The 25,430-nt window shown below is 43.0% G+C and overlaps 1 protein-coding gene and 1 pseudogene across 1 annotated transcript in view; both read left to right on the top strand.

The window, feature by feature from the left end:
• Positions 1-25,430, top strand: part of LOC100562569 (cytochrome P450 2J4) — a 103,657-nt gene that overhangs the window by 12,415 nt on the left and 65,812 nt on the right. The gene's annotated exons all lie outside the window — the stretch shown is intronic.
• Positions 9,507-12,115, top strand: LOC107983205 (cytochrome b-like; annotated as a pseudogene).

The following is a 25,430-nucleotide window of genomic DNA, read 5'->3' as shown; positions in this document are numbered from 1 at the left end:
TAGTGCATCCCCTGCAAAAGGTCAGTAAATTATATAAAGACCAGCATGATGGGCCTTGCAGAAATCAGGATAAATATAAAACGTTGTTAAAGAATAAAAATACAACCAACAATGACCACCTGAGAACTTGTTTTCCATTACCGGCCTGGGAGGGCTGTTTGCTGAATAAATATCAGTGTTCTTGGTCATAATGGAGGGTCTATAGAGGCCCATAAACACTTCTGGTTGAAATTTTTTTTTGACTTATAGGTAACTGAAACCATAGTTCTTAATTCCATGGATAAGGAGGTACTGTGTTTTCCAAAAAAATGTACAAGAGTGGGTCAAAAGTTTTTGCCTCCTGTGTCATTAAAAATGTTATGAATGAGCATCTAACAGCAGGTGTTGCTACTGATCATAGCCTGAACTATCTACTCAAAACTACCTTTCAGCATAGTCCGCATCAATTAGTACAATACAGTACAGTTCAATACAAGCTGCCCAAACAAAAATTCCCCTACAAAGGAAGTAGCCAAACTTCAAACTTTGATTGAGGGTGCTACTTGTGATGACTCATGGGCCATGTAGTTCCGTTCCTAGTACTATTGTGGCAGATGAAGAGGACAACTTGGGTTTCCCACCGTTTCAGCCAGAATTGGAGCCCTTGCACCTGCAAGATGTTTGTCCACAAGAAGTCAGCCAAACAAGCCTTGAGCAGAAATCTCCCCGTTTTCTCGCCGGGATAATTATAATCGAGATAGAGGCGCTAGGGAGGCGAATCGCAGAAGCGCCAGAATTGCTGCCAGACAATTAGCTGATTAAGCCTGCTTCCCTTGGGAAATCTTAAGGAGTCATGCATCTGGACACAGTATGGGTTTCACTTCTTGTTCCCCAGGGAAAGTGTTCCTTGGCGGGAAAACAAGATCCTATATAGGTGTTTAACCGCAAGGGAATCCTTGCGGAGTCAATTCGTCAGCTTCGGGAGTGAGATCGTGTGTGGACTACGCTACTCCTGTTCCTTGTTTCCAGGACCTTGTTCTTGTTCCAACCCTGCCTTGTTCCCCGGACCTTGCCACGGACCTCACCACGGACCCTGTTCTCGTCTCTTGCTTCTTGTTGCCTCGAATCAAGCCTTGTTTGCCAAGAATCTAGTTTGCTCTCCAGCCTTGTTGTCAAGCTCTATTGGACTAAAGGACCCTGTCATTTCCCCACACTTTGCTCGGCAAGGTGTATGTTTCGGTTATTGGATTATAACTTTGGACTCTAATATCTCATATTGGACATTAATTTCCTGGACTATATTTGACCTTTCCTGAAAGGTCTACTTCTGAACTTTATTCTTCACCTGTTTTTATTGACTTTATATATTCCTTTAATAAAGATATTAGATAGATTCTGGTCTCTGCGCATGGTTATTGGTGCTCTGCAGCCTGGGTCTTGACACTACTCCAGCTCGCCAAACAAGGATTCCCCTAGGTATAACACAGCCAGGCATTGAAGCTGCAAGGCTATTCAGTGCAATTCAACCAGACCAACAAAAGATTAATCTTGGTAGAGGGCAGCCAGGCTTTGAAACAGCGATACTACTCTGTGCTATTGAAGCTGACCAACCAAAGATTCCCCTAGGTAGCAAGCAGCCAGGCTTTGAAGCAGCGAGGCTATTCACTGCAATTCTAGCAGCCCAAAAAACCATTCCCCTACAACGCAAGTACCCAGCCTTCCAAGCATCAAGCCAATTCCTTTGTATTCCAGCTCACCAAAAAAGGATTCCCAAAAGAAGAAAATGGCCAGGCTTTGAGTCTGCAAGGCTATTCACTCCTATTCCACCTAGCCAACAAAGGATTCCCATAAGCCACAGCAACACGTGGCTGGGCACAGCTAGCAGGAATATAAGCAGTATTCCGAGGAAGCATGTAACTTCACACTTGAGAATGAAATAGTCAAATATTTACTTTCCTAGTTTAATTTGTGAGGGTTTTCCTCTTCAGGCTTTCTTCTGGTCTCTTGTCAAGGTCCAACAGTCAAACCACTACTGAAAAGGTTTTCTGAATGTTCTTAAGTTAAATAGATCATCTTAAGGAATTAAATGGAGGAGGGGGAGAGTTTACTTACTGTGTAAAAGATAGTTAGTCCAAAACTCAAGGCATACTCAATGGCTTTAATCAGCTTCTTGAAGTTTGGGTCTTCAAGGGCCCACCGGTGTCCAAACAACAGGGCATATGCCACGTTGGTGACTGAATTGCTCATGATCAATGCAGGATCAAATGGCTTCCCTGCAAATGAAGTCTGATTAATATCAATTCAACTTTTAATACTATGAATTGGATTTCCTTTTGGAAAAAGGAACAATTGGAATTTCTGGCCACTTATTTTTATATAAAAAATCAATAAAATATGATAAATTTCACAACAAAGAGAGATACCGGTTTCTACAGGCAGAGACACACGCCAGCATCTTCTAATGTTACAAACCTTTTTTACTTGCAAAATACTCTACAAGCTGCAGGGCTTCATCTTCTATTTTGTCTTCCATGGTTCTTTTCCCGACTCCTAGTTTTGCCAAAGTCACTTGGGCAAGTCTTCTCTGTTGCTTCCAGGCATATCCATTTGCGAACCCGACACCTGAGGGCATCAGGAGTCAATATGCAATTATTACTCACAAAATTCAAGTCAGATGAGGCTGGGCGGCTACCCTAGAATAGGCAAGCTTTATTAAAGACCATGCTAATGCATCAAAAATGCACATTATTTCAAAACCTACAACATACAGTTCGAGTCCCCTTTATCCAGAATTCTGAAATCTAAGAACCTCACAAAGCAGAAACTTTGTCACCAAACTCTGAGATTACGATTGAGAAGGAGTATCATAATCACAACCTTGAAGATAAAAGCCAGTGTCTATTGGTACCCAATCCGGCACATCATCCTGCCTCTCAGCGAACACAATACACTTCCTATTTCTAGAAGACTAGTGTTGTGAAAAACATGAGTGTTTGAGCTGGAAAGCTGAAGAAAGGAGGAAAGCAAATGGAGAACCATAAAGCGTGACAGTATGGAGACTTTTTGGCAATTGAAGCAAGGAGTAGTTGATCCATGAAATTAACTTTGAAACTTGGATTGGAGACATCAAGGATACCTCCCTACTGGTACAAACAAGTGAGTACCTGCATCTGGGAGATTGTCCCTTCAAAATGATGAATTGAATTGGGAACCACAAAGGCTACTTCCCGACTGGTACAGTATGGTATACCGGGTACCAAGACCTAGGAGGAACTGCCTGTCACTGTTATGGGCCAAGAAGTGAAAGGAACATGGAAAACATTTGATATGGATTGAGATACAGTGTTCCCTCACTTATCGCGGGGATTACGAAAATCCGCAACGTAGGGACACTATATTTATTTTAATAAATATAGCGTCCCTCCTTCCCTCCCTCTCTCCCTCTTTTAATGTACTGAACTGTTATTCCTTCTTGTTCGCTGAAGCGATGAGGCACAGGCAGAGCCTACTGGCGCTGCCTGTGGGTGGCTGCAGAGGACAGGGAAGGCCAGGCCGTGCACCTCAGCCTAGGCCTCTTTGTGCCTGTGCGGGATAGCGGGCCGTATAAAAAACCCCGCGAAACAGCAAATCTGCAAAAAGCAAACCGCAAAGTAGTGGGGGAACAATGTACACCAGAAAATGATATAAAAAGGGGGACTTTTCAGATACTTGAGTGTGCTGGAGACAGCCCATCATCGGACACCCATTGCTTCGATGAAGAAACTGATCAACTATTCAGGAGGAGGGTTGTAAGTGTGAGGATGTATGCATGAGAGAATGAATGTGCCTACTTTGTACCAAGTCAATGTATGATTTCTAAATGCTTAATAAAAGTTACATGCAAGTTATTTAAACCCAGATCGGGTATCTTTGATATTCTTTAAAAACTTATAATCTTAGGTTGCAGATTATGAAGTTTTCCCCTCTTCTCTGGATAAGAACAAACTGCTTTTGCTTAAAGTAGTGGTTCCCAACCTTTTTTTGACCAGGGACTACTTTGACCAGGGACCACTCTCCAACATTAGTACCAAAAGGGTTATGAATCAGGTTTTGGTCAACTTTAGATTCGGTTTGGTTATTTAAGATGCTGATTCAGAAAATGGCACTGGATAGACCACATCAGCTCTACTTTCTGATACAGAACATAGGCCATCCAGTAGTCACCATCTGCTCGCCCACAGAAACCTGTATTTAATCATCTGGAGCTGATTTTCCCCGCATGTCTCACGGACCTTATTTTAGGTCTCGTGGTCCACCAGTGGGCCATGGCCCATAGGTTGGGAACCGTTGGCTTAAAGTCTTTTTTAGTGTAGTTTCTAACAGATAAAAATCTTCTCTTGTCCTCATATTATATCTTCGGGGAAAAGTCTAGTGCAACTTTTCATAACTTACCCTTTCCTTCTGATATTTTTTCAAAAAATGGAGTTGTCCCTCGATCCAAGAATTCTTCCGCGCGATCGGCCAGTCCTTCTTTCACAGCATCATATCCAGACAGGAACACCACTGGAACATGACCCAGCCAAAAAGTGAAAACATTTCCGTATTGTTTTGCTACCTGCATTTGGATCAAAGCAAGGAGAAGAAAGTTATAAAAACATCCTCAGATCTTCACCTCTGAAGTTTCTGACCAGGAAGAACTCCCTTTTATATCCCCTGTTTACCCTTACAGCTGACTTTCATCACAAATATTTAATTCTCCTGGAATGGTCTCTCTTAAACCCTTCCAGATATATTCCCAACTCATGGAGCCTTCCTCTCAAACGAGGTAGGGTCCATGAATTCCTTGCCTCACAATAGCTTACACCTATACATGAAAGTATTCTTATCAGGCTTCTCTGTAAAATGCAGGAAATCTTTTCTTTATATCATTTTCTATCCCAAATGAACTTCCAGAAACAATACATGGAAGCCTTTCCTTTTTAAAAACTTTAAGGGCATCTACAGTATTCAGTTCATGTTTCTTTCACAAGTTCATTTTGCACTGCTTATGCTGCACTTTACTTGATATAGATACCATTCCATGAGAGATACTTAAGCAAGTTGGGATAACTCAAGCTGCCATTAATGGAAATGCTTTAATTCCCACTTTGTTGCCTAACTAGAGTTGATGAAACCCAGTGTTGCATTGATAAACCTACAGATAGGCAACAAAGGGAATTGCATGTCCAGGGGTAATGTCTTGCCAGTAGCCACCACAATGAATACCGATGAACATATAATAAGTTTAATGAAAATTTCTGAACAAATTGGGCCACAACTTTGTTGGTTACAGGTACATTATAGGAATCATCACATAACATGAGTTTCAGATCCAGATATTGACCAACCCGGATCAATGAGCTACCCCCTTCCAGTCCGCTTCCTGAGAAACGCCACTTGGCAAGGCAGGATCACAAAGGGGGTGGGAGCACCAGGGTTTCCCTTGAGGGAATCCCCTCATCCTTGACCAATGTCTGGCAGACATTGACAACATTGTTCTGGATCTGGGACCCATGCCAACCGTCCCCTCCCAAAGTTGTAATGGATAGTAAACAGCACAAACACAAGTACCTATTAAGAACAGTTCGCATGCAGTACATTCTTATAATAATTATAATAATAATTTTATTCTTGTATCCCGCCCCATCTCCCCGTTGGGACTCGGGGCGGCTCACATGGGGCCTTGCCCAACATCACAATATAAAAACAAATCAAAATAGAAACATATTCTTCATAGAAACATCATGATCAGTAGCCACCGATTTCGTGTGGAAGATATCCCTATGGCAATATGTACAATGAATCATAAGACATAAGCCCATTGAGCATTCTGTCATTATGGCAGTCGGGGGATGGCTGCAGAACGAGGACTGCCTGATCCAATAAAAGGGTCTTTGCTTGCTTGTGACTCCTTTTGTAAAGGTTCTGTTTTATAATCCAGTCCTTTATCTCCTTTATAATCCTATTTTAGTGTAGTTTTTAGTGAAGCTGTTCTGTGGATGGAACTGCTTCTGTTAATGGAATTGGGAAGGAAGATGTTTTCTACCCTTGTTCTTTTCATGTCATGCAAAAGGCTCTGGGGACTTGGAGGATCATCTGTTTCAGATTTGTGGGCCAGCATGGAGGGTTACATAGAGCAAAGGGAGGGAAGAAGTCTCATTGCATGCACAGAACTATTCTCACACAACACTGCATTTTAGTTTATAGTTCATTATACACTCAAGTGCTGTTTGTGCAAATGGGGGGTTTCTAGAGCCATTAAGCAAAGGTGGGGAAAGTTTTTTTGGGGGCTTTTGTAGTAGCATGCAATTGCTGTATTTTCTAGGACAGACTTGTCCAACCGGCCCCCTGGCCTCATGTGGCCCAGGATGCCTATCAATTTGGCCCAACACTTAAAACCTACTTAAAGACCATCTAAATGGGGGAAGGAATAATTAGAATTATGATATGAGGACTTTTCTTGTACTTATCTGTAGTAATGAATATCATGAAAATTATGCACAGATTTTTCTTCTTTTTTGCTCATAAGTTATTGTTATTGTTCGTGTTAGTGTATTTTAATTCCTTCTTCCAATGTGCACCAGTGAAGCCGAAAGGTTGGATACCCCTGGGCGAGGAGATTCTGAGAGATGTTTTTCAATTAAACAATACTGCCAAACTCTATACAAAAGGTATAGATCAGTGGTTCCCAACCTTTGGGCCTCTAGGTGTTTTGGACTTCAACTCCCAGAAATCCCAGCCAGCTTACCAGCTGTTAGGAACTGTGGGAGCTGAAGTCCAAAACACCTGGAGGCCCAAAGGTTGGGAACCACTGGTATAGATAGATTGGATTAATACTGACACTACTACAACCAAACATACTAATAATAATTTCCATATTGAACCCACAACTCTTTTGTTCTCAGTTATCAAAGAGGGAAAATAACAATGATCTTTACAAGCATTTTAATTCAGAGTCGTAAGTTATTGGTTAATTAGTTAGAAGTACCTTTATCGGTGTCATGGCATCACATCCAATTCCAAACTTAATTCGCCATAGGCCTCCAATTAAGGGAAGGCCAAGAGGTCCAGGTGGGTAATGTCTTCGTGACCACAGTAGTTTCAGAAAGTACAAAAACAGAAGAATTGGCAGCAAAACACTCCAAGATAACTGAATCGCCGCCATTCTGATGTCTTTTCTTTAATCTTGAATATTTTCAACCAACTATAGGAGATATTGAAAGAGGTTGGTTGAATCTTCTTTCCTCAGTGATGATGCTACTTCTCTCCCTCCCTCGCGCTGTCTTTCTCTCTCTCTCTGCCCCTTTCATATTAACATCATTATATATATACATATATATATATATATATATATATATATATATATATATATATATATACCAGGTGTTAAAAAATTAACAGACAAATCATATTCTGATGGCCTATGCAGGTAGATGATTAATTGTGATGTGCCAAACAAATTAGAATGGGATAGATTAGACCTGTATTTCTGCCATGAGATGTTTGCAGTTTTATGAGAGTGCCTGCCATCATAGGCAACTTATGCAGACACAGCATTGGCACCAGCATTCTGCAACTGGCTTCTTAAATCAAGAAGCAGCTTCCTAAGATCTGCAGAGATTATCGTAGGAACAACTCAACAAGCGAGAGTCCAAATGTGGCAGGTTAAAGTTGGCTACTATTTGATATTTTAGGTTAAGGAACCTTAGTCTAAACTTAGCTTAGTTTAGTTTAAGGAGCCTCTGGTGGCCTAGGGGATAAAAGCCTTGTGACGTGAAGGTTGGGATGCTACCTGAAGGCTGCCAGGTTCGAATCCCACCCGGGGAGAGTGTGGATGAGCTCCCTCTATCAGCTCCAGCTCCATGCGGGGACATGAGAAAAGCCTCCCACAAGGATGGTAAAAACATCAAAAACATCCGGGCGTCCCCTGGGCAACGTCCTTGCAGACGGCCAATTCTCTCACTCCAGAAGCAACTCTGGTTGCTCCTGACACGAGAAAAAAGTTTAGTATTTGATTGAGTTTAGTTTATAGTTGTATATATATTTTTATTTTTATATATGAGTATTTTCATTTTTTGTGGGGGGTTTTCCCCCAGCATCAATTGTGAGAGTATCCCTCTCAAAACACTTTTTTCAAATTTCACATAATAATAAAAAAAAATAATAACAATTTTGATGTAACGTGCAACTGTGAAGTGTTTAAGAAAACAGAAAATTTACATGATCTGTGCAAAAATTATGAGCTGGTATTTCTTACGGTGCCATAGAACAAAAATAATTACATATTGTTACTTTAATTGTAGGTCAACTTGTGAGTTTACCAGCAGATCACCCATTAATTAGCATTAGAAAAAGATTATTTTAAATTAATTCTTATTTAATAATAGGGTTGCCTTTTCTCAAACCATGGGCCTCAGTCTCCAATTTTTGTGGATCATTTCCAAATTGGAGACAAGGATGTAAATTGCCGCAGTTTAGAAAGGCGCCCCAGGGGAGGGAGGGGGGAATGTCTGGATATTTACTTAGCTTCCAAGTTGTTGTAGTGCCTGAGTTCACCTTCCACTTTCCACATACTTTACCTGTTGCTCTGGATTTTGTTCTAAAGATGTATTTTGGAAATCTTCAGCAAATCTAAAAAGGATATGCACAAGTTTCAAAAAGAAATACAGGCAGTCACTGAGTTACAAACATCTAACTTACAAATGACTGCTAGTTAAGAATGGGGGTAAGACAACAGGACGTGAGATAATGATTTCTTCTTCATGGTCTCTGTGAATCACACAATTAGATATTCTCATGCCTGTGCAGAGCACTGTTCGGAACCTTCTAGAACTGGCTTGTGCAAACTTCAGCCCTCCAGGTGTTTTGGATTTCAAAATACATGGAGGGCCAGAGTGTGCCCATGCTTGCTCTAAATTCACTAAGCAGAAAAGTCTTGGCGGTAACCTACTCATCATCCCAAGACTATATAAGGCCGGGTTGCCACTGAAACCCCTCAGTTCCACTCCAGAAACTTTCATTCATTCTGTTTATTTTCAGAATTGTTGGATTAGCCTTTCCTAGTGGCCTCGCTCTGTTAGCCTTTTGCTAGTAGTGACTCTGTTCTTCATTTGTAGCCAGTTGCTGGTCTCTTGAGACTGGTATTTTGTCGCTATCACTCTCGCTTCTGATTCTTCACTCTGTGAGTATGGTGCTTCAGTCCAACTTATGATGGCTTCCACCACTTGGTTTATACAACGTGAGCAGTGCTCAGGCAAGTTTCTCAGCACAGATGGACACTCTAAGTGCCTCCTCTGTTGGGTGAAGGACATTCCATCCATAAGTGTATTCATTGCCAAGCGTTTACGCAGCAAGTATGAAAAATAGAGTCCTGAGTCCTTCTGGGACATGGTGGCGGGGTATATTATCAGTTTTATTAAGTTCCTTTCGAGGACAAGACAGGTGGACATAGGGTCTTTAACTTTGGACTCTGGGTTAGGGGGAAAGCTGTACCCCTTTCCACATAATCAATGAAGACAGCCGTGAAGCGCTTGGCTGAAGAGGCAGCTGCCTCTCATTTGAAAAAAGACAAAGTTCAAGGGACCTACTTCCTCCCTGGAAAAGCCTTTAACTCCTGGGAAGAGTTAGATAGCCAAAGAGGCCTAAAGAAAAGCCCAAGGAGCCAGGAAGGCCAAAAAGAAGAAAGCGAAGAAGGCACCCAAGAAGGGCAATTCACAAGTATGCTATGCAGAACTGCTGATTCTAACCACTACTGTACCAGGAGCACAGAGGTCAGCCCCGAAACCAGATCCTCCAGTTGTCTCGGTGGAGGAATGAGTTGATGATGTCTTGCCCCATTCTGAGGGCAGGGAGTTCAGGGCTTTAGTTAAAATGGTCTGACCTCCTCCCCCGACACCTCCAACTGACTATGGGACAGAACTGAACCAGTTGGGAAGAGTGCTGGTCCCCTTTTTGATCGCCGCATCACCAGGCCCTTTAGGTGCCACTTCATCACTGAAGTGACAGGGTCGCTTGTGAGCCTAGAGTGATCAGATCTCTGACTATCCCTCCCATCACTGTGTATACCCTATTGAATAGATGAAATTAATAACTCACACTTAACAATCCAAAACCTAGGACATCAATGAATATAAGGACTATAAAGACTTGATATTTGACTCATGCATATTACAAACACTAGAATTGAACTTTGATTCCTAACTGGCCACAAACTACCACAAGATATGCCATGAATCAACTGTCATACTGCAAATAAAGTTAAAAGTAAAACTCAACCACATACTACTAAATCATCTCCACCAACATCATACAACAATGAAACTCTACCAAAATCACTATGAAGTGCAAAGAAACCGCTAGATTCACCCCCAAATATTCAAAATGTGTAAAAGACATGGCCTTCGCCAAATAAGGCCCAAAGTACTGCTATCAAAATAGCATATCCAACAGAGTAAATTCCAACAGATCAATCCCCCAATCCTTCAGGAAATGGATCTGAACCCAGTGCTACCGAATAGGAAAACACCACCAATATTCCACCCAAATAAATTAAAAACAAGACTAAATACACAAAAGACCCACGAAACTTAACCAAAACCCCACAACCAACAGCTGCAGATAATACAAGCCCTGCCGCCCCAAAATAAGAAGACAAATGAGAAGCAGCCACTACTAGACTGCCTATGAAACAGAAAATAATACAAACACAAAATAAACCATATATTTTCACCCAGATCTGAAAAACCACAATTGTTATTCAACTACAAAAACAATGACAATCACACGAAACTCCCACTCTGTTTTTAAAATCACCAATGACTCATTTATTGACTTACCCACATCTTCACACATCTCAGCATGATGAAATTTCAGCTCACTTTAAGGAATAGGCCTAATTGCACAAATCTTGACAGGCCAATGTCTAGCCATACACTATATAGCAGACATTTCATCAACATTTTCATCTATTGCCCACGATTCTCAAAATGTCCAATAAAGCTGACTTATCCAAAACATCCATGCTAATGGAGCATCTATTTACATTTACCTTCACATTGGCTGGGGCGTACACTACAGCTCTTACATATTCAAAGGAAACTTAGGCATAATTTTACTATTATTAGTAATAGCTACAGCTTTCATCAGATACATACTGCCATGAGGACAAATATAATTCTGAGGGATAACTATTATTACAAACCTGAAATCAGCAATCCCATATGTGGAAACTCCCAAAGTAAAGTGAATCTAGGTGATTTCTCAATCTGTAATGCAACCTTAACCCAATTTGTTGCATTTCGCTTCCTTCTACCATTCATTACTGCAGGAACAAGATTCATCTGCTGTTCCTCCATGAACCAGGATCTAACAACCCAACAGGGCTGCAATCAGACAAAATCCCATTTTACCCATACTTCTCATATAAAGACCTATTAGCAGTAAAAGCTGATCGCCAGTCAACCCATTAGTTACCACCCCCAGAGTGATGTTTCCTTTTAGCTTCTGCAATTCTATGATCTATTACAAACAAACTAGGCAGGGTTGTAGCCCTACTTATATCAATTATGGTCCCAGTACTCCACACATCAAAATATATTCTGCCCTAGTTCACGAATTATATTCTGAACTTTAATCGCTGATGTACTAATTTTAACATGAATTGGGGGACAACCAGTAGAACACCTGCTTATTATTATTGGACAACTAGCCTCCATCCTATCCAAAATGGGGCAACTTGGAAGGTGCTGAACGAGATGCAGAGCCAACCTTAAGAAATTGGGCTACAAAGTGGAGTCCACAACATGTGAATGTGGAGAAGAGCAAACCACAGACCACTTACTACAATGCAGCCTGAGCCCTGCCATAATGTGCAATGGAGGACTTTCTCACAGTGACATCAGACGCACTCCAAGTGGACAGCTTCTGGTCAAAGGGAATTAGGTATAATGCCAAGTTTTTAACTTTGCTTGTGTTTTTAAATATATTATAACTGTATCTTCAATTCACTTCTGACATGATAAATAAATCCTGTATTTCATACTATTCATTTTTATTATACCTAGACTAGCAATGCTGGAAAATAATAGAAATAAATTTATTATAATAATAATAATTTGTATTTGTATCCCGCTTTTCTCCCTAAATGGGACCCAAAGTGGCTCAAAACATTATAAAAACAATGTAAATCATGATACATATATATATATATATATATATAACAATAATATGTAAAACCAGATTTACAATGGTTTAAAAATAAACATATTTAAAAACATTTATCAAATATAATTATTGCGGGAACTCGACAAACAGATGGTGAACTTAGCACGATTCATTAAGAGTTAGTCTTCCTGTCATGCCCACTAAATGTCTTAATTACAAGCTTGGGCAAAGAGGAGGGTCTTTAGCTGCTTTTTGAAAGATGACAGGGAGGGGGCTGTTTTAACCTCCTTGGGAAGGGATTTCCAAAGGGTTGTGGCGGCCACCAAGAAGGCCCTCTCTCTTGTCACAGTCAACCGCATTAGCTCTTAAAATGATAATCTGATCTCATAGCTTACCTACTACAAAGCACTGGCTCTGTAAATCAAAGATAGGCACCAAAACTGCCCCAAGGACATCAAAAGACTAAATTCCAACTTCACTCCCAAAGATGATATTTTACTTAAACTATCCTCTGAAAGAGGCCCATAAGGAGCACTTTTATGTCAACCTATTTGTCAGACTTTACCCTACAAGTAGACCAGGAGACCCATGGGGTCTCTTTAATGCCAACCTATATGTCAGATTTGCCCTACAACTGACCCTCGGTATCTCTGTGGGGCGAATTGAAAGGAACCATACAATTAAGCCTCACCCACCAGCCAGATTTTCTGTATGGAAGCAAAACTGCCGCAACATCAAACAAATGACGTATAATGTTAATTATATGCATATGTATATCATGCATGCAGTTATTTTCTCTATGAATATTAAACAAGGATTAAAATACGATATTAATACACAATGCACACTATGTATATAGTGCATCTAGTTATTTTCCCCATGAATATTATTTAAATATTACACACTCAACTGTTTTTAAAGAATGATAAATTAAATTGTGCATAAGAAACTTTTACAAATGAATATCAAACAAGAAAACACTATGGTCTCTCTTCCACAGTCTTCTTCCAGAGTTCTTCCAGAGTTCCACAGTCTGGGAGCAGCCACAGAAAAGACCCACTCTCATGTTCCCACCAAATGCGCTTGAGCAGGTGGTGGGACAGAGAGAAGGCCCTCCCCAGTAGATCATAAATGCCAACCAGGTCTTAGAAACGATACGGTCCTTCAGATAATCTGGACTGGAGCCATGTAGGGCTTTGTAGGTCAAAACCAGCTCTTTGAATTGTGCACGGAAATGTGTTGGCAGCTAGTAGAGCTATCACAACAGAGGAGTTGTATGTCCCCTGTAGCCAGCCCCAGTTAGCAGTCTGGCAGATGCTCTTTGGAACAACTGAAGTCTCTGAGTACTTTTAAAAGGCAGCCCCATGTAGAGCACATTACAGTATCCAACTGGGATGTAACCAAGATATGTTCCACAATGGCCAGATCTGACTTCTCCAGGAAAGGGCACAATTGTGGGACAACACAGAGCCCTGAGGGACCCCACACACCAGTGGCCAAGGAATCCCTCCAGCACCACCTTCTAAGAACGTTCCTCCAGGAAGGAATGGAGCCACTGAAGAACAGGACTGTGATGTCTCATGGGCCATGTAGTTCCGTTCCTAGTACTGTTGTGACAGATGAAGAGGAAAACTTGGGTTTCCCACCGTTTCTGCCAGATTTGGAGCCCTTGCAGCTGCAAGATGTTTGCCCACAAGAAGACAGCCAAACAAGTCTTGAGCCGAAATCTCCCCCATTTTCTCGCCGCCTTTATTATAATCAAGATAGAAGCAATCGCGAGGCGACTCGCAGGAGTGCCAGGATAGCTGCCAGACAATTAGATGATTAAGTCTGTTTCCCTTGGGAAAGTTTAAGGAGTCCTGCATCTGGACAGTATAGGTTTCGGTTCTTGTTCCCCAGAGAAAGTGTGCTTTGGCGGGAAAACAAGATCCTATATAGATGTTGGCCACAAAGGATTCCTTGCGGAGTCAATTCGTCAGCTCGAGGAGTGAGATCGTGTGTAGACTACGTACTCCAGTTCCCAGCTCCTGAATCAAGTTCCCAGCCCTGCCTTGTTCCACGGATTTCTATGGACTCAGTTCTTGTTCCACGATTGCCTTGTTTCAAGTTGGACCTTGCCAAGTCTCAAGTTTTGCCTTGCCTTGCGTTTTAAACCACGGACCCTGCTTCTCGGATTCCAGCCTTGTTTCCCTTGATTTGGATTTACCTTAAGCCTCAAAGACTATGGACAGTTCCCCACACTATTGCTTGCCAAATGGTGTGTGTTTCGGTGAAGTGGATTATAACTTTGGACTTTAATATCATATATTGGACATTGTTTTTCTGGACTATATTTGACCTTTCCTGAAAGGTCTACTTCTGAACTATATCCTTAAGGCGACTTGGGGGATTGAGGACAATTTAGAGGCGGCCGGCCACAAACTCCGGCGCCTTTTCCAAGGGGCCAGGCCCTTGTCCCAGTACATAGCCGAGTTCCGAGTGCTGGCCCAAAACACCGGTTGGAACGATGTAGCCCTCAGAGGACAGTTTCGGGAGGGTCTCAACATCGAGATGTTGGAAGAAATCTCCAAGGTGGATCCTCCAAACTCTCTTGAAAGACTTATTGACCAATGTTTACGTGCTGAAGTCATGCTTGCCAACAGGAAACAGTGGCTCCGAGGCCAGAGTGGAAGAGCAGGAGCAAAACCTCCCGCTCCCGCCGGCATCCAGCCACGTCCAATGTGGAGACCCCCGCCACCAGCCCCATACCCCAGAGAAAGCGAGGAGGTGCCGATGCAGTTGGGCAATGTGCGTCCCAGATTAGATGTTGCCGAGAAGGCCCGCCGCCAACGTTTAAACCTCTGTTGGTACTGCGGAAACGGGGGCCACTTTGCCAGAGAGTGTCCAGCCAAAAGAAAGCCCGCCGCTCGTTTGGCGGCGGCGTCCTCCGTGGAGACGGAGACGGCCGAGGCGGCTGGCGCAAAGCCGGCGGGGGAAGCCAGCGACCGGGCGTAGAGAGGCTCGCCAACCCGGTCAGAAACCCCACTCAAGAGCCGCCAACCGGGGTCCTATTTCTTCTAGTGGTCACCTTGTGGTCAGTGAAAAAAGGACCCGTCATGATCCACGCCATGATAGACTCAGGAGCAACAAACAATTTCATCGATAGAGAGTATGCCGACTCTCTGGGATTACAATATCACGATTTTAAGAACGCCCGGGTGGTGCAAGCCATAGATGGCCGCCCCCTAAAGACAGGTCCAGTAAGCCAATGGTCTGAACCCACCAGGATGTGGATAAGGGAACACATGGAAGAGATTTCCTTTTTTGTTACCGAGGTTCCCCACTTCCCTGTGATTTTGGGAATCCCGTGGCTGACACTCCACGACCCCAGCATCTCTTGGACCAACAGAGAACTGCAGTTTGCTTCAAAATATTGCCAAAACCATTGTCTTGTAGCCAAGGTCTGCCATGCCACAGACGCTGAATCCATCATCACCTTGCCCAAGAAATACTCAGACTTTTGGGATGTTTTCAATGAAAAAGAAGCCGAGAAACTACCCCCGCATAGGCCTTATGATTGTGCCATTGACTTGGTGGAGGGGGCCCCGATCCCGCGAGGGCATCTCTATTCCCTGAATGAACCAGAGCAAGAAGCTCTCAGGGAGTTCATAGAGTCCAACCTCCGCAAGGGGTTCATCAGACCTTCTCAATCCCCAGCCGCTTCCCCAGTGATGCTTGTGAAAAAGAAGTCAGGGGACCTACGCTTGGTTGTGGACTATAGAGCACTAAACAATATCACGAAGCGGAACCGCTACCCCCTGCCTTTGATCTCGGACCTCTTAGACCGGCTTCGAGGGGCCAAGGTTTACACCAAGCTGGATCTTCGGGGGGCTTACAATCTAGTTCGCATCAGGGAGGGGGACGAGTGGAAGACCGCCTTCCAGACTAAATTCGGATTATTCGAGTCCCTAGTCATGAATTATGGTTTATGTGGAGCTCCCGCAACGTTCCAGCACTTTGTCAATGATATTTTTCAGGACTATCTAGATCGGTTCTTGATCATATACCTGGACGATTTTTTGGTGTTCTCAATATCACAATCAGAACATGAGAAACACGTCAGAATGGTGTTACAACGTTTGCGGGATCATGGACTATATGCCAAGTTGGAAAAGTGCGTCTTTGATCTCGAAGAGGTTGATTTCCTGGGGTACCGCGTCTCGCCACAAGGGCTCTCCATGGACCCGGCAAAGGTCTCAGCAGTATTGGAATGGAGGGCGCCAACCAACAAGAAAGAGGTGCAACGGTTCTTGGGGTTCGCGAACTACTACCGCAAGTTCATTCCAGACTTTGCCCGCTGGTCTGACCCAATCACCAGCTGCATCCGTGGAAAACAGCCTTTCCGCTGGACGGAGCAAGCAGAGAAAGGGTTCCAGCAACTAAAGAAATTATTCACGTCCCAGCCAATTCTACAGCACCCTGATCCTAAAACCCCTTTTGTTGTGCAGGCTGACGCCTCCGATGTGGCAATTGGGGCTGTACTCTTGCAACCAGTGGGAGAACATCTTCACCCTTGTGCTTTTTACTCGCGTCAACTAACAGCCCCAGAGAGAAATTACACTATTTGGGAGAAAGAACTTTTGGCCATAAAGGCAGCCTTTGAAAATTGGAGACATTGGTTAGAAGGGGCCAAATTTCCCATTGAGGTCCATACTGACCATCGTAATTTAGAGCATCTAAGAACTGCCCGCAAGTTAAATCAGAGGCAGCAGCGCTGGGCTTTATTCTTTGAGCGTTTTGACTTCCAGATTCATTATGTAACCCCAGCCCAGACCAAGCAAGCAGATGCTCTATCACGGAAACCAGAGTATGCTGCAGGGCGCAGAGAGACCTTTGAATCCCAATTGCTGCAGCCCGAGAACTTTGCCACGCTCACAGTGGGAAACACCAAATCCACTCCAAATCCACTCCCTCTACTCCAGGGCCCCTTTGTGCTCAAGAAATTAGAGCCAGTCAACAGGCGGATGCCTGGGCTCAAGATCAACTTCGCCTAGGACTACGTTTCCCTTTTTCACTTAAGGATGGATTACTATGCTACAGAAATCATGTCTACATTCCTCCAGGACCAGGCAGAGAAAAGGCTCTTCGCCTGTGTCATGACTGCAAGCCAGCAGGACATTTTGGACTATTTAAAACCATGCATTTGATCCTAAGAGATTTCTGGTGGCCCAAGATCCGCAAGGATGTGGAAAAATATGTCAATACCTGCCCGGTATGCCAGCGTTCCAAGACAAGAAGGGAGAAGCCCTCGGGGCTTCTACATCCCCTTCCTACCCCATCCCGTCCATGGGAAATAATTTCTGCGGATTTTATCACTGACCTACCACCTTCCCTTGGATTCACCACGATCCTAGTGGTGGTGGACCTTTTTACCAAGTTGGCCCATTTCATTCCCTGCGATGGCCTTCCCACGGCCAAGGAGACTGCAGATTTATTCCTTCAGCATGTTTTCAGATTACATGGATTGCCCAAGAGTCTAGTCACAGACCGTGGATCTCAATTCACCTCTCGTTTCTGGAAAGCACTACAAAAACTATTGGGCATAGACTCTCGTTTATCTTCGGCTCACCATCCCCAAATGGATGGGCAAACTGAGCGCACCAATGCCACTTTGGAACAATACCTTCGCTGTTATGTAAACTACCAGCAGGACAATTGGGCTTCCCTGTTACCTCTGTCAGAGTTTGCCTACAACAATGGTGTCCAGTAGGCTTGATCGATCCACGAAAAATTTGATTCTAAACTCGTTTCAAAACTAGAGGGGGGCAGCTTTTCGTTTCTGATGGTATTTCTGAATTTGGCCCCCAAAAAAATTCGAAATTAACGAAAATTCGTTATTTTCTAAATTAATTCGTTAATGGCGGACGCGCATGCGCAATTCCCAAAAACAGCACAGAGGGAGAGGACTTTACAGGACTCTCCCACCCTCATTTTTTGAGTGATCTTCTTCCAACTTGGTACAGTGGTAGAACACATTTAACACTGATAGCTCACCAAAATTTGGAACGTTTCCCTTATCCTCTGATTTTTGGCGAATTTTCATAGCTTTTATAATAAACCATTTTTTAATAATTGCAGAAATCTGTTCCTGGTTTGAAAGTCTTATTTCCTGTTAAATTGGGTTGTCTTTACTGTGAAAGTCATTGTTCTACTTCAGAAACTTTGTTTTTGTGGCTGAAACTTTGTTAAATTGGTGTGTGTGTGATATATACTGTGTATATATATATAGTCCCTGCATAATGTGTGTGTGTGTGTGTGTGTGTATAGGTAAAGGTAAAGGTATCCCTTGACGTTAAGTTCAGTCATGTCTGACTCTGGGGGTTGGTGCTCATCTCCATTTCTAAGCCCAAGAGCCAGTGTTGTCCATAGACACCTCCAAGGTCATGTGGCCGGCATGACTACATGGAGTGCCATTACCTTCCCGCCACAGCGGTACCTATTGATCTACTCACATTGGCATGTTTTCAAGCTGCTAGGTTGGCAGAAGCTGGAGCTAACAGCGGGCACTCACTCTGCTCCCGGGATTTGAACCTGGGACCTTTCGGTCTGCAAGTTCAGCAGCTCAGTGCTTTAACACACTTCGCCATCGGGGCTCATGTATATATAATATACATACACATACACACAATGTGGAGAATATGTGGAAAGGTAGATAGATAAGTTGGGAGCCACAGCGAAGGCACCTTCCTGGGAGCAAGGTCTAATAATAATAATAATAATAATAATAATAAATCCCTTACAATATCCAAGATGGCTCACTGCTACAGAATCTTGGGAGGTTTAGTTTGATATGGTACCATTATTGGCAGAGAAAGCTAAGCTGTAGGAGTTGAAATCCAATCATTTATCCTCCCTATAGAATCAATTTTATATGCATTTTTAGCTACAGAAAAGCTAAAATCAGGACAGTAAAAGAACAACACCCAGAAAATGGGAATTCCAGACAGGAAACAATCAGGGCCAGCTAATACCTCCCAACAAAGGATTCCCCCAGGTAGGAAGCAGCCAGGCTTTGAAGCTGCAAGGCTATTCAATGCTAATCAAGGTGACCAATTGCAACATTCACACTTGCCTCCCACAGACAAGAGTTCTTTCTCCCACCCTGGACCTTCCACAGATATATAAACCCCACTTGCCTAGCTTCGCACAGACGTCAAAACCTCACCGCCGGGCCCCTCTCTGTCTCTCTCGGTCTCTCCATTCCCGGCTCCATCCGCCGCCTTCCCGCCTCACAGAGAGACACCAGGCCTGAGCTGAGGCGAGGCGGCGGCGGCGGCCATTTTCCCCCTCCGTCTTCCTCCTCCTCCTCGGCCTCCTTCCCCCTCGCCCCCTCCCATTGGCTGAGCCCGTGACGCCCCTTTTGCTGAGGGGCAAAAGGAAAGGGCCTGAATGGTGGGAGTTTGGGTGATTTGCAAAAGCTTTTTTTTTCCTAATGAAAAAAACGACGACATAACGAAAAACGGCCTCTCGCGATTCGAAACCGCGATATCCAGACGTGTGGACAACCAATGCCGTATATTGCTTCAAAACAAACGAAAATAACGAATTAATAACGGTTAACGGGGAAAATGAATTATTTGAGCAAGCCTAGTGTCCAGGCTTCAACTAAAGAAACCCCGTTCTTTGCAAACTACGGCTTCCATCCCCGTTTCTTTCCTTCTGTCATTGAAACCTCAGAAGTCCCTGCAGCTGAGGAATGGCTGCAAGAACTCACAGCGGTGCAACAACTATTGCACCAGCAACTGGACCAATCCAAGGAGGACTATAAACGCCACGCTGACAGTCATTGCCAGCCGGGCCCCGAAATCAAGGTAGGAGACCGGGTTCTTCTGTCCACTCGCTTTTTGCCCTCCCACCGTCCTTGCCGGAAGCTAGATGCCCGTTTCATTGGTCCCTATCCAGTGGTGGCGCAACTTAACCCCGTGACTTTCAAACTCCAACTTCCGCGCTCTATGCGCATTCATCCAGTGTTTCATCGCTCCCTGCTCCTTCCGGCGGATGGTGTGCGCCCTGATGCAGACCGGCCGGCCCCCACACCTGTTTTGGTGGATGGGGAGGAGGAATTCGAGGTTCAGGACATTTTGGATTCTCGCTTTCATCGCCGCCGCCTTCAGTATCTCATTGACTGGGTGGGTTTTGGCCCCGAAGAACGCTCTTGGGAAGACGCTTCCACTGTCCATGCCCCCGATTTAGTCCGCCGCTTCCATCAGGCCTACCCTGCCAAGCCGCGGCCCCGCACCTCGGGAAGAGGGCCCATTTTTGAGAGGGGCCTTGAGGGCGGGGATAGTGTGATGTCTCATGGGCCATGTAGTTCCGTTCCTAGTACTGTTGTGACAGATGAAGAGGAAAACTTGGGTTTCCCACCGTTTCTGCCAGATTTGGAGCCCTTGCAGCTGCAAGATGTTTGCCCACAAGAAGACAGCCAAACAAGCCTTGAGCCGAAATCTCCCCCATTTTCTCGCCGCCTTTATTATAATCAAGATAGAAGCAATCGCGAGGCGACTCGCAGGAGTGCCAGGATAGCTGCCAGACAATTAGATGATTAAGTCTGTTTCCCTTGGGAAAGTTTAAGGAGTCCTGCATCTGGACAGTATAGGTTTCGGTTCTTGTTCCCCAGAGAAAGTGTGCTTTGGCGGGAAAACAAGATCCTATATAGATGTTGGCCACAAAGGATTCCTTGCGGAGTCAATTCGTCAGCTCGAGGAGTGAGATCGTGTGTAGACTACGTACTCCAGTTCCCAGCTCCTGAATCAAGTTCCCAGCCCTGCCTTGTTCCACGGATTTCTATGGACTCAGTTCTTGTTCCACGATTGCCTTGTTTCAAGTTGGACCTTGCCAAGTCTCAAGTTTTGCCTTGCCTTGCGTTTTAAACCACGGACCCTGCTTCTCGGATTCCAGCCTTGTTTCCCTTGATTTGGATTTACCTTAAGCCTCAAAGACTATGGACAGTTCCCCACACTATTGCTTGCCAAATGGTGTGTGTTTCGGTGAAGTGGATTATAACTTTGGACTTTAATATCATATATTGGACATTGTTTTTCTGGACTATATTTGACCTTTCCTGAAAGGTCTACTTCTGAACTATATCCCACACTTGTTTTTATTGACTTTATATATTTCTTTAATAAAGATATTAGATAGATTCTGGCCTCTGCGTATGGTTATTGGTGCTCTGCAGCCTGGGTCCTGACAAGGACCTCCAATCCCCATCCCAGAAAGGTGATTCAGAAGGATACCTTAGTCAATGGTATTGAAAGCTGCTGAAAGATCCAGAACAACAGGGAGATACTTCCCCTGTCCAGTTCTCCACCAAGGCGAACAAAGCTGTCTCTGTCCTATAAGCAGGCCTGAAACCAGACTGAAATTGATCTAGATAATCTGCTTCAACCAGAACCCCTAGGAGTTGTGAAGCTACCACACACTCTAGACCCTTGTCTAAAAATGGGAGATTGGATCATATTTCTGGACTTCCGGTGTGTGGAATATGGCGGGGAGCTGGGTCCTTCGAGCTCTTCGGTAAGGACTAGCCTAAGCACAGCGGTTGGGTAGAGCTTTGGCTCCCTCTCCTTTGTGGATCGATACAAGGAGACTGCGTATCCCACGGCACCCCCCGAAGGTCTACAGTGGGGTTCCCCCCTCAAGGGAGATCCTCCAGTAAGACCCGGGACTAGGGAGCCACAGGGAAAGGCGAACCGCGATTAGGCGAGCCGGCTTGCGCTCTGAGAAGCGCGGCGCGGTACTCTCCCCAGCCTCATACACATCAAAACTTAAGAATTGAAGAAGAGAAATTAGAGGAAGAAGGAACTGCACTGACGGGTAAGAAACACCACTTGACTATACTATTTGGAACGAAACCAATGAAACTAATTTTGGAGCATTGAGTAAAAAATTAGAAAATAAGAAAATAAGAAAATAGGAGCGGTGGGAGGTGCGGAGGATCGTCGGAGATAGAGGAGCAAGAGAAATAGAAGAAGAGAGATCTAACAAATTAATTAAAGAGAATCCCAGACTTGGAAAAAATACATCTTAATAATAAACAGAATAATAAAGAATAATTACCCGAATTGAGAGAAGTTGATCGAGCGGTTTAAAGCCTAACCTAAAAGTTTGGAGCAATAACGTGCAAAAGCACTTAAAATATTAAATATTAAATTAAATATTAGTGTAAAAACATTAAATACCGGAGGATCAATTAATATATAAAATATATAAAGGGAATGGGAACGAAATGGCGACGACAACCCACTGACCTTGGAAATGCTGTTTCAGGAAAGATAAGATAAGGAGAGACCCGGAGGCAGGGCTTGTTGGACAGCGGCTTAGAAAGTTGAGATAAGGACAAAGAGAAGAGGGAGTGAGAAAGTACTGTTACACCCCGCGAGGGGAGGAGAAGAGCGAGAGCACTGGAGGAAAACGGAAACGGAAGGAAACATAGGAAGGCAACCCTCGGAGGGAAGTATCGTGTGGTCAGAAAGAAATAACAATAAAAACAATAACAATACAACCAAACAGAACAATGAACCAGGAAGTTTGTTGAAGTGAGGGATACTAATCAAAGGAAAAGGAAGATTAGCAAAGGAAAGACTAACGAACCCCAGAGAGGGAGTTGCGACAAAGAAACAGAGGAAGTAAAGCCAGGACTGCGAGAAGGCGCAGGGGACGTTGCACCCGATATTCATAGGGAATCAGACCAGTGAGGGGAGAGGCATACATTTTAAGGAGATAATCTGGAAAGCAACTTATTTGAGAAGTTTTGATAAAGTTTAAACAAAGAGATCCCCCCCCAAACACTTGTGCAGATTATAGCAGAAGAGAAAAAAAAAGGGAAGGAAAGGGTGACAAGTGGAGTAGACTCCTGAACCTACTGAGAAGGCAAACTAAATCAAAGAGAAGATGGCATATAAATTAAGAGACAGAGACAATAAAGAACCTAAGTTACAGCAAAAAAGGTCATCCATTTCGGAGGAGCCTAGCATAAGAGACATGACAGACTCAATTCTGAAACAACTGCAGAGGATGCAAGAGAAGCAGGACGCCTACCAAAAGCTAGCGCAAGAACAAATGCTAGATTTTAAGAAGGAAATAAAAGATGAGTTAAGAACAATGAAGCAGGAAATAGGGATAATAAATCAAGATTTGAAAGATCTAAAACTAGAGAAGGCTGAAATCAGAAACTCACAGGACAAATTACGAAAGGAAGTACAACAGTTGGATTTGGAGACGGGCAAAATCAAATCAAGACAAGAACAGTTTGAGGCAAAAGAGCTAGAATACCAACTAAGATTTCGCAACGTTTGGGAGGAGAGGAAGGAAAATATAAGAAGAATCATAATTGAAATCATAGCAAACATCCTAAACTGTTCAACGGATGAAGCGGAAGATAGAACGGATAGAATCTATAGAATCAATACAAACTATGCAAAAAGGAACAAGACACCAAGAGACGTAATAGTGAATTTCACAAAAAAGATATACAGGGATGAAATTCTAAAAATAAACAACATGAAATTAATATCCTTCAAAGGAGAGAAAATAGTGATTTTGAAAGAATATCCGACGGAGACCCTTAACAGAAGAAGAAAATATCAATTCCTAGCAGATGAATTAAAAAAGCATAAAATAAGATTCAGATGGGAAAAGACAGAGGGGTTAATGACTACATATAAGGGAGAGAAATATTGGATTACCTCAGAGGCGAAAGCAAAAAACTTTTATAAGAAATTGAAGAAAGAATTAGAAGAGGAAGAGAAATCGGAGGAAGAGGAACATTCTAAAAACTTTAGACCTTGTACAGAGACATTCAAAAAGAAGACATATGATCAATACTTTCCAGAACACCGTACCAATGTAAAGAAAGGCCAACCTACTCAGGAGGAGGAGGAGGAGGAAGACAGGACAGAAGAAGAGGATTTAGAGGAGGAGGATAACCATATAACACTCTCTGAAAAGGAAGAAGAGACAATTGAAGGCGAAAAAAGAGAAGAAATACTATGAGAAGACATCTGAAGATTTATTGTTGTAATGTGAATGGACTAAACTCCCCCCAGAAAAGAAATAAAATTTATAACCCCCTTAAAAAACTAGATTATGACATAATATCTTTTCAGGAGACACATATAAGGCGGGACCAAGTAGAACTTTTATCGCAACCAAAACTAGGTAAGGAGTTTTACTCTTCAGACATACAAAAAAAAAAAGAGGAGTAGTAACTTATGTCAGCCCCAAATTAGAAGCCCAACAATCCTTTAAAGATACGGAGGGTAGAATACTGGGAATTATTATTAATACTGAAAATTTTAGAATATTGGTGATAAATATTTACGCTCCAAATGAGCCTAAATCCAAATTTGTGAAAAAACTGAAGGAACTAATGCAAGATAAGGAATTTGACAAGATAATTTTAATGGGAGATTTCAATGGGGTGATGAATTGTGAAATTGATAGAAACCCGGGGAGAAACAGCAGGGATAAGAAATTTAAAGGGCTCTTATCAAAGGATTTTAGAAACTTTAAAGAAGAGTACAATCTAGATGATGTGTGGAGGACACACCATGGAGAGGAAAAAGACTACACCTTCTACTCAGCAAAAAATAAAAGCTGGTCCCGTATAGATATGGTTTGGACCTCCAAATCCCTTTCCCCCTTAGTTCAAAATATTAAAATACTACCAAGGACAGATACAGACCATAACCCCATAGAGGTAATATTAAATAAGAAGGAAAAACACTGGAGATGGAAATTGGACAGCAACCTTCTGAAAAGGAAAGAAGATATAGAAAAAAATAGGGCCCTTTTGGAAGAATTTTTCAAAATAAATGATAATCAGGAAACACCCTTCCACATTGTATGGGATGCCAGTAAGGCCACTATGAGAGGCTATTTAATACAACAGGGAATTTGGAAAAAAAGAGAAAAACAAAAACAAATTAAAATAATAATGGAAGAAATAGCAAAAATTGAAAAAGAACTTAAAAGAAAACCTAGGGACTCAAATTTGTTGCTAAGATTAGAGTTGACACAAAAAAAGAGAGAATACTTTGAATTAGAAGAAAGAGCCAAGCAAATGAACTACATCAAACAGACCCACTTTGAATCGGCAAACAAACCAGGTAGATGGCTATCTAGGAAACTAAGGAAAAGAAAAGAGGCAACATATATAAAAAGAATAAAAACAGGGGGAAAATACCATTATCTGGAGGAAGATATCTTAAAACAATTTGCAAAATACTATA

The sequence above is a fragment of the Anolis carolinensis genome, chromosome 3 (assembly GCF_035594765.1).
Source record: "Anolis carolinensis isolate JA03-04 chromosome 3, rAnoCar3.1.pri, whole genome shotgun sequence".
Lineage (NCBI taxonomy): Eukaryota > Metazoa > Chordata > Lepidosauria > Squamata > Dactyloidae > Anolis > Anolis carolinensis.
The sequence above is the reverse complement of the archived record's forward strand: the minus strand, read 5'-3'. Positions and strand labels throughout refer to the sequence as shown.